Consider the following 10,585-nt stretch of genomic DNA (forward strand, 5'->3'; position numbering starts at 1 on the left):
TCGACTATGCAGAACTAGTAAAAGGCAAAACGTGTTTTGGAACATGGGGAAAAAAACTAATCTACTATTTTTTTTTGTGGACTGCAGGTAAAACAAAAAGAAAAACTAGAAGTCTCTCACCGATCAACCTGAAATCTGATACCACTTGATAGATGCGCTGGTCCCGAACTTTCGATGAGAGGGGTAGATGTCGATTTAGCTGGAATAGACGTTGACGATTCGACTACACCGTTCAAGAACGTTGCGCCTTAGCGATCGATACACCAACTCCAGAAGTTGTTCATGATCTTTCGGAGCACGATCAACCTAACCACGAGGGTATTTGTTCCTGCAAGCAATCGAAGAACGAGCAAGAACAAGATGAACAAGCAACTTAATTGCGAATATAGATGGAGAGCACAATCTGAAAAACAGAAGTGGCAAGGTTCCGAAAACAAGTAATCGGGCGGTCTAGCTGACACGTGCGTTTACAAGGTGAAGTAGCAAAAGCTAGATCTATTCTATCAAAACCCAAACCCTAGAAAAGGGTGTGACTGTCTATTTATGAGATAGAAGAGGAGAAGTTTCGGCCAAAACACAGGAAGCCAAATTGGACTCTAATACAGGAACCAAGTTTGATTCGGATTGGAAAATAGACGCAACTCTCTTTAACGATTCCGGATAGCTCAGGAGGAATTTCGAGATGAGGCCAGATCCATATGAAAGTAGACAAAATTATGTTTCCATCAAGTACTCATGGGCCCCAAGAATCCTTCGGAATCAACAGTTATGACCTTTATCATTTGCTGCTGTCAGGAGGGCCGAATCCGATTGAACTCGCCTCCACTTATATACTTGGGCTTGTGTGGTTCTTCTCCCTGGTTCCTAAGGATAATAAAATCATCACAATAGTTAAATAGTAATCCATTCTTGTAAACATTTGTGGGGAATCGGCAAAACAAGTCGCATCGCTCTTCCAGTCTGAATCAGTTTGGGCCTTGGGCCTTGTAATTGAGTTGTATTCGAGCTCCATCAGTTGTGGCCGAATCCTTTCTCCTCCTAGCTTATAAATCGATAGCTGCCCCCTCTTCTAGGGTTTGGGTTTTGCTTAGATTACAACTAGACAATTTGTCAGTTTTTCGCTGTTCATAGGTTTGTGGAAACCCAACTCGTGTGTTTCATCTTTATTAGCAATTCAGATTGCATCTTCCTTGTTCTTGTGAGTTGCTTCGATTGCTTGCAGGAACAATAACCCTCGTGGTAAGGTCGATCGCGTGTGAGCGTGGTTGATAATGACAGTCGTGTTGGTGTAACGAATTGCGAGGTGACAATCTGTGGGTTGAAAGCCTCCAAGCGTCAACGTCCTCACGATGAAATCAATCCAACCTATTGGAAGATCGGGCCGCTGTTCTCATCAGCATCTGCCCCAGCAGACTTTGATAGGCCGAAGGGGACGGCGTTGAGATGCATCTTAAAGACTACAGGTTCGGCCCATCGAAGATAAACCTTACCCTTAGGGGGCTGCTGTTGGGGATGATCTCCCCCCCCCCCCCGCCCTCTTCGGAGGATAGCTCGAAGTCTGCCGGAAGGTCCACCTGCTTGTCACTACATGTTCATTTCAGGGACTGTAGTTGAAGGTTGCAAAGATCGCGAAGTACCATCAGTCGAAGGATGTAGGCGTGCCCGCAATCCTGGCTTCCCGTGTCGGCGAAGACGGTGGCGAGCCTCCGGCCGAAAGCCGAAGTCCATGCCAGCTGTTCTGATTGACTACAGTGGGCAAAGGTAGCAGCCGGTCTTCGCTCTGGAGCCGAAGGCCAGCTCGGGGCGACGGAATGGAGAAGACTTCGGGGGGTTTTTAGAGCCGAATACCATGAATGGATAGCGAGGCCCGCCTTAACTGCCCGGGGCAGAGTTATGATTTTGTAAATATGCTTAATTGTACCATAATGCCCCCGAATATTCTAAGGATGTAGCAGGTAAGGGGGTAGGAACTGTAAAACACGCTTGGAGTGGTCGAGTGCGGGCTATAAATAGGGCCATACTGTATTCGAGAGGTATGTGAAAATAGTTCTACCCCAAGCACGTGTCACCCCGTGGACCCTTCGGCATTTCCATGAGCGAAGGTCCTCCCTGTCCGGGATTTCGGTCCCAACAGGGACGAAGCGAGCCTAGCCAGTTCATCAGCAGTGGAATGTTACTTGTTCAGATGTGTGTGACTTCTAGCCCTTTGAACCGTTGCTCGAGCTTTCATACCTCATTCAGATAAGCTGCCATATTGTCATCTAAGCACTGATACTCCTTTTGCACTTGGTTTACGACTAACTGTGAGTCCTCTTTCACGATTAATCACCTAATTCCAAGCAACATAGCTATGCGAAGCCTGTTTACCAGTCCTTCATACTCTGCAATATTGTTGGAAACTTTAAATTCTAATTGAATGACGTACCTGAGTTCATCACCCGTTGGGGATTTGAGTAGGATGCCAGCCCCTGAGCCTTGAAGTGTAAGCGATCTACCAAAGAAGAGCATCTAGTGGTCCTCGACCATTTTTGCTTTATTTTCTCAGCATTTGTCCATTCAATGATGAATTCTGCTAATACTCCCAACTTGGTGCTCGTATGTGGTGCATAGTTTACCTCAAACTCATTGAGCTCGACCGCCCACTACGTGATTCATCAAGTAGCATCCCTATTGCTTGTAACATCTTCAGCGGATACGTTGTCATGACGGTGATCTTCTGCTCTTGGAAATAGTGTCGTAGCTTGTGGGAAGTCATTAGGACGGTATATAACAACTTTTGCACTTGCAGGTATTGTAGTTTAGCATCATGTAGGACTTCACTTACGTAGTAAACCGGCTTCTGGATCTTGGCCTTCTACTCGGGGCATTATTGTTCGACCACTAGGACCATGCTTACGACTTGTGGGGTAGCTACAATGTACAAAAAGTGCTCATCTTTTTCATTAGGTAGGGTTAGAATCAATGAAGACAATAAATACCTTTTTATGTCTTGAAACGCCTTCTCCGCCTCTTCCGTACACTCGAACATTCATTCTTCTTTAGAAGCTTGAAGAAGGGATCCCTCGCTCGCCCATCTTGGAGATGAATTGACTAAGGACTGCTATGCATGCTGTCAATTTTTGAACTTCCTTCAATGTTTGAGGTGATTTCATCCAGTTGAGAGCCTCGATCTTGCCTGGATTGGTCTCAATGCCACGACTTGACCCAAGGAAGCCGAGAAGCTTTCCGGACGGAATACCAAATGTGCACTTCTCAAGGTTAAGCATCATACGGTATTTCCTGAGGTTGTTGAATGTTTCCTTGAGATCAACAATCAATGCATCTTTGGTTTTAGAATTGACTATAATATCATTAACATAAGCTTCAATATTGCGCTCGATTTGGGGCTGTAAACAATTCTAAATACACTGTTGATAAGTAGCACCATCACTCTTTAAACTAAAAGGCATCTTTACATAGCAAAATACACCAAAAGGAGTAATAAAAATAGTTATCTCTTAATCCTCTATCCCCATACTAATTTGGTGATACCCTGAATAGGCATATAGAAACTATAGCAATTCAAAACCCACCATAGAATCAACAATCTGGTAGATGCGAGGAAGAGGAAAAGGATCCTTAGGACAAGCTTTGTTGAGGTCGGTGAAATCGACGCACATTCTCCACTTTCCATTGTGTTTCTTTACAAGGACAGGGTTTGCGAGCCACGTAGGATGACAAACTTCTCAAATAAAGCCCGACCTCCTTTGGATGGTTTGCTTTCTGTCTTCCACAAATCTTCGTTGCTTCTGCACCACAGGTTTGACATCAGGTTTTACAGCTAGTTGATGCTCGATCACCTCCTTAGGGACTCTAGGCATATCAAACAGTTTCCACACAAACACATCTTGGTTTGCCTGGAGGAAAGTGATAAGCTTGAGTTCCTATTTGGGATCAAGGTCGACCCCTATCTTGGTCATCTTGGTTGATTTAGATGGGTTGAGAGGAACCACCTTGATGCCACCACCTGCCTTCTTGTCCTTAGCACTATCGATGTTCTCTCCTTCGGCGGTGCCGTCGGACTAGGAGGCCTCAGTGAGGCTCATGAGTTTGATGCTTCTGGCGCTTGGAATCTGTGCCTTTTGAAGTGTTAGGTAACAGGTTGGCTATGCTAGCCTAAAAATAAATTTTTTCTACCACATTCACCCAGGAAACCATACAAGTAGGAGATCGTAGATCATTACCACTTGATGCACAATGCAATAAAAGAAGAGTTGGAGTAGACTGATCCAACGTAGTGCACGTCAAACTTCTCAAGGGACTCCGAGCAGGTGGTCATGCTTCTCGACCAGCTCCTTAACTAGTTCCTCGAACAGGTCTATCACGTCCTCGACCAGCTTTGAGTGATCGCATCGTCTCCAAGACCATGCGAGCAGGTAAGTCGACCAACGGACAGAAGCATCACAATCTTCACTCCGAGGAGATCAGCACCGCAATAGCAGCAGCGCCTCTAGGATATCAACATGTACTGTGTAGGATAGCTGAGCGCTGATGTGCAAGCCTTGACTAGGGTTTTGAGAGATCATGTGGAGGTTTACGGCTAGGGTTTCGGAGTGGCTCACCTCTCCACGCCCCACCCCATGCCTCTCCTTATAAGAGCTCACTAATGGGCTCCCATGTTGGAAGCCCTTTAGGACTCTAACACCTGATTAATCACAATCCAATCAAACCCATATACGAGTCCAATTCGTATGTTTTGTTCCAACCGATTAAGTATGTGACCCATTAGGTTCATGTAGAAACAACTACGACTCGGAAACCCTTTTCAAACCGAAATCAATAGCGGTCCCTAGTAGAATATGTTGACTCCCGAGTATACACAAAGATCATATCGGTTGAACCTTGATATACACATGCATCGATCCCTTCACCTCATGATACTAGTCAAGCTCAAGGGAAGATACATGCCACTCTTGTGATAGCTCAACCATTCACTCCATCAAGTAGTTGATTCATCATGATTAACTCTTTAATCATATTAGAATACCCATGAACTTTCTCAATCTAAGTACCTTGAGGGGCTCAGAGATATCTCTCCCGTTATCAAGGAAGGGAAATTTCATCTTGATCGCTCACACCCCATGACATGTTTCATAACAAACTGGAAAACTACCTTTATGATTACCTAGTTACAGAATAGCGTTTGGCAGCCCCAAAGTATGTCACTACATATTCTAGAAATCAATGATGATCTCAGATCTAAGGATTCTACAAGTATACCATCTATAACAACTGATGTCACATCATAAATGATAATACCAGTAGTATCTCAAGGTGGGTCTATCCAACATTATGTTCTCCAATATAAATATCCATATTATTGCCCTGGTATCTCTATACATATGATCCATAAAACGTGATCATCAATCAATACGTATGCTGGTCTTATAAATCATCACAATGATACATGACCAGAGATCAATTTAGAATAACATCATAATACAAACAAAGAGTTCCACAAACAAGTCACGTACTTGCTAATGAATGTAAATGATAGTCATTCTTGGAATAACACATTATTCAAATGTACATAAATATAGGCGTGACACAATCATCTCTATGATTGTCTCTAGGGCATATCACATTCAATCTCCCACTTGCACTAGAGTCTCTCATGCTTGGGCCACAGGAGTGGCTTTGTCAACAGATCAGAAATATTCAAATCCATGTGCACCTTGCATATCTTCATGTCACCCCAACCTAAAATCTCTCGAATAAGGTGATAGCGCCACATTATATGTTTGGACTTTTGGTGCGACCTAGGTTACTTGGCTTGCGCAATGGCTCCACTATTATCACAATAAGGATCTATTATACTAGAAGCACTAGGCACCACACCAGCTTAGAAACAAACTTTCTGGTCTAAACAACCTCCTTTGCAACTTCATAAGCTGTGATATACTTGGCCTCCATTGTGGAATCGGTCACCATTTCTTACTTGGAACTCTTTCAACTCACTGCTTCTCCATTGAGGCAAAACATAAAACCAGATTGCAATCTCAAATTGTCCTTATCGGTTTGGAAGCTAGCATCGGTGTAACCATTTATAACGAGCTCCTCCTCACCTCCATAGACTAGTAACATATCCATAGTTCTTTTACTTTAGGATATTCTTTACTGTTACCCAGTGAATTTCACCTGAGTCTGATTGGTATATATTCGTAACACTTAGAGCACATGAAACATATGGGTATGTAAAAAGCATAGCATACATGATGGAAGCATACGGGATCACACTCATCCTCTTAAGCTTATCAGGTGTCATAGGACACTGACTCTTGCTGAGAGTGATACCATGTGACATTGGCAAGAAACCTTCTTGGAATCCGGCATATTGAACCATTTCAATACATTATCAATGTACGTACTCTGGTTTAATCTGGTTAGCTTTCTTGATCTATCTCTATAGATCTTTATGCCCAATATGTATGCTGTTGCTCCAAGATCTTTCATTTTGAATTCTTTCACAATGAAGGTTTGATAGCATCAAGCATTGGAATATCATTCCCGATCAACAATATGTCATCTACATATAAGACCAGAAACACAAGTGCGCTCCCACTCGCCTTTTTCTAAACACAAGGCTCTTCTTCATTCTTGATGAAACCAAACCCTCTGGCTACTTCATTAAAATGAAGATTCCAATTCCAAGAAGCTTAATTTAGTCTATAGATGGACTTTTGCAGCTTGCATATCTTCCTAGCATTTCTTAGATCGACAAAACCTTCAGGCTGTGTCATATACACATCGTCACTTAGGTTTCAATTAAGGAAACTGTTTTGACATCTATTTGCTATATCTCATAGTCATAATATGCGGCAATTGCTAGGATTATTCGGATAGAGTTTAGCATTGCGACGGGTGAAAACGTTTCATCATAATCAACTCCTTGAATGTTCCTGAAACCTTTCACCACCAACCGTGTCTTATAGATGTGAACATTTCCATCAATGTCTATCTTTTTCTTAAAAACCCATTTGCACTCAACTCCTTTAACACCATCAGGTGGATCAACCAAGTTCCAAACTTTGATTATCATGCACTGATTCTATCTTGGATCTCATGGAATGCTAAGATTTTTGAAGGCCATTAACCTAGTCTCCATCTTTGGATCTTGAGATTTAAATAGCAAATACTTTTGAATTTCCATAGGATACCAGAAGGTCTTAAAAATAGTGTTAAATTATGGCTAGAGCAGATCTTTTAATCTTGTTGTTCTCCCTCTAGGTCGTCAACGAAGGCTTTGGCATTGCCTTCGACCATGAAGGGTACCAAAACACTCTACAAGACTAGCAAACCATTTCTTGGGTGATTTGGGCAACATGTACGGGGCCAAACTCGAGGACTCCATGGATGAAATCCATGGCTAGGGTGGAGCTCAGGTCTAAAAGAAATGGGGACCGGTTAGAGCCCAGGAACGATGGGAAAATGGTAGGAAAAGTCTCACCTTGATGTGGGGAAGCTTTCTAGGGGGTTGGCCAACTCTAGGGAAGCTTTGATTTGGAGATCGGGCTCTGGGGTTGTGTTTGTCTTTGAGGTGGAAGAAGTCATGTGGAATCATCTCTAGGGAAGAAGATGGTGGGAAGGAGCTCAGGGAAGCCTTCGGGGAGCTTGGGGAAGTTCTCTCCATCGATCTCTAGCCGTCGAGGTGGGCGAGGTGATCTTCTCTCTATTGCGCAATTTGGTGAAGGGGAGGGAGTGAGGAAGTGAATGAACGAAAGAGAGTGAGTGAGAGTTGGTCGATGGCTTTAAGTGGAGCCTCTGTGCTCTAGCGGTTAGACCGCGGGCAGGACCCACGTGCTAAAAGCCTTATTTTTTTCCTCATTTCTTCCTTTTCTTTTTTTCTCCTTCCTAAATGACTTTGGGGTCTTGATAGATATATGTAAACAATTTCCACACACACACACACATATGGTGGGAACACGTATTGACCGATAGCGTAATGTTTTCGAAATGTATTTTAAATACTTAAAACAAAATCAGCAGCATGAAGCATGGTGTCATGATGTGTATGCATACTTAATGACTATATTAGGGTTTTGGGGTGTGACACTTTGCTTTATCCTCCTCTCACAGGTTTGCATTATTGGTACATCATCTAAATCTTCAAAAGGATGATCATACCAACATCCATCTATATGGAAATAATGATGTACCTCGTCACCACCTCCAGACATGTTGACAAATCTTGGATAAATATGCTGAAATTTATTGATAACAAAGGAAACAAATTTGCATAGAAAGTGAGGCCTTATGACTGAGTTCTATGAACACTGGATGTTTTGAAGGTTTAGTCAGATGCTTCGATCACACCAGATGTTTTGACTGGCCTGATCGGATGTTCCAATTTTGCATATCAGCCCTAAAACTCACTTTTCTTGTGGATCAATCGACAAACTAGAGACAAGCCCTAGGAATATTATCTACGATGAAGAACAACACTATTGACTGAAGGGATTTGAGATTCATCCACAAAAAGAAGAGAGGAACAAGCTGGGGCTTGAGGATACCTTGATTCAAGAAAAGACGTGATTGGAGGCAGATTGGAATATCTGATGCGATGCTAGCCTTGGAAGATTCGAGCCCTTGGAAGATCCAGTCATCGAAGAAGGGCGAGAGCCGAGAGGGAGAGGTGTCGGGTGGAGTAAAAGAGTGAATGGGTAAGATGGAAACATCCACAGGGTTAAGACCTCATGTTGAAAACTGTATATCAGATGTTCTGATCATTGTAAAGTAACAAAAGTTTTTCTGGGCAAAAATGAAGATCGGATGTTCTGATGTGGACATCGGATATTCTGATATGAGTAAAGTACCAGAATTTTGGATGTTCCAATTGGAGATATCAAATGTTCCAAACTGTGTAAACTTCCAAATTTTAGAGAAACTTGAGAGATAAAAATTGAATTTCAAACAAGATTTTGAAGGAATCTACTGAGGATATACTTTAGATGTTCTCTCCACTTATGATAAGTGAACACTCATTGACACAAACAAAGATTATTAGTGCATTAACATGATCCGAGGATCAAAATGGAAGAATTAGCGAGAAAAGAGCCAATAAATCCGAACAATAAGCAAAAGAGACTAAATGAACCAAAGATGGTGATCTATCTGAGTTTTTGGACTTGTATGAATTCATTTATTGTACTAGAACCAAAGTTCACATAGAATGAGATCCCTAAGTGCTTGAATTCATTTTTAGCGCATAATTTACTTAAAAGTCTCTTAATTGCTAAAATATCAATTTATTCACATCTTGTGGTTTGTGTATGCTCATTGAGAGAGTAGCACTTTACCAAGATATGTTTCCCATCTTTAGCTCAAAAATGCCTAGGCAAATGCAAATAAATTATGCAAGGAGTCAAGGCACGTTATGAGAATCTAAGATCTTAAGCTCATTCCTTAACTCAAAAAACCTATGTTCATGACTTAGGACTATATCACCTATTGTTTTGTGATCTCTAAGAAAATGACGTCGGATATCTATGTTCTTGGTTCAAGAGTGTTAGACAAGGTTGATGGCTATTTTGATAGTGTTCTCATTATCACACAAAAGAGGCACATGATTCATATGGATTCCATAATCTTTCAAGGTTTGTCTCAAACAAAGTAACTGAGCACAACGACCTACCGAGACATATTCTGCTTCGGTGGTGGATAGAGCTACTGAGTTTTATTTCTTGGATGACCATGAGACTAAGGACATACCCAATAATTGACATATACTCAATGTACTCTTCCTATCCACTTTAAAACCCATATAATCGGCATCTAAATAACCGATAAGGTCAAAGCTCAAACCCTTAGGATACCAAAACCCTAAGTTTGGGGTATGAACAAGATATCTAAGAATCATCTTAATGCCCACTAAGTGGCACTCCTAAGGAGTAGCTTGAAATCTTGCACACATGCACACACTTAACTTGATATCCATCCTAAATGCACAAAGCTAAATGAATGAGCCAATCATGGAATGGTATACCTTTTGGTCAACAGAATTATCATAATCGTTGAGGTCGAGGTGGACATTTTATTGCATGGGGGTGTGGATGGGTTTGGCACTTGCCATATCAAACCTCTTTAGAACGTCCTTGATGTATTTTGTTGGACATATGAATGTCCCTCTCTTGAGTTGCTTTATTTGAAATCCTAAGAAGAACTGTAGCTCCTCCATCGACATCCCGAATCTTGTAGTCATCATCCTACTAAACTCTTCACAAAAAGTTTTGTTAGTAGAGCCAAATATAATGTCATCGATATATATTTGGCGCACAAATAAATCATTATCAAGATTTTTAGTAAATAGAGTTGTATTGACCTTCCTAATTTCAAAATCATTCTTAACTATGAAATCCTTAAGGCACTCATACCATGCTCTAGAAGCTTGTTTAATTAAGCCCATGAAGTGCCTTATGCAATTTATAGACATGAGATGGGAATTTGGGATCTTTGAAACCCGGGGGTTGTTCGAACTATACCAATTCCGAGATGGGTCCATTTAGGAATGCGCAGTTTACGTCCATTTGATATAGCTTGAAATCACGGG

This window comes from Phragmites australis, chromosome 1 (genome assembly GCF_958298935.1).
Source record: "Phragmites australis chromosome 1, lpPhrAust1.1, whole genome shotgun sequence".
Lineage (NCBI taxonomy): Eukaryota > Viridiplantae > Streptophyta > Magnoliopsida > Poales > Poaceae > Phragmites > Phragmites australis.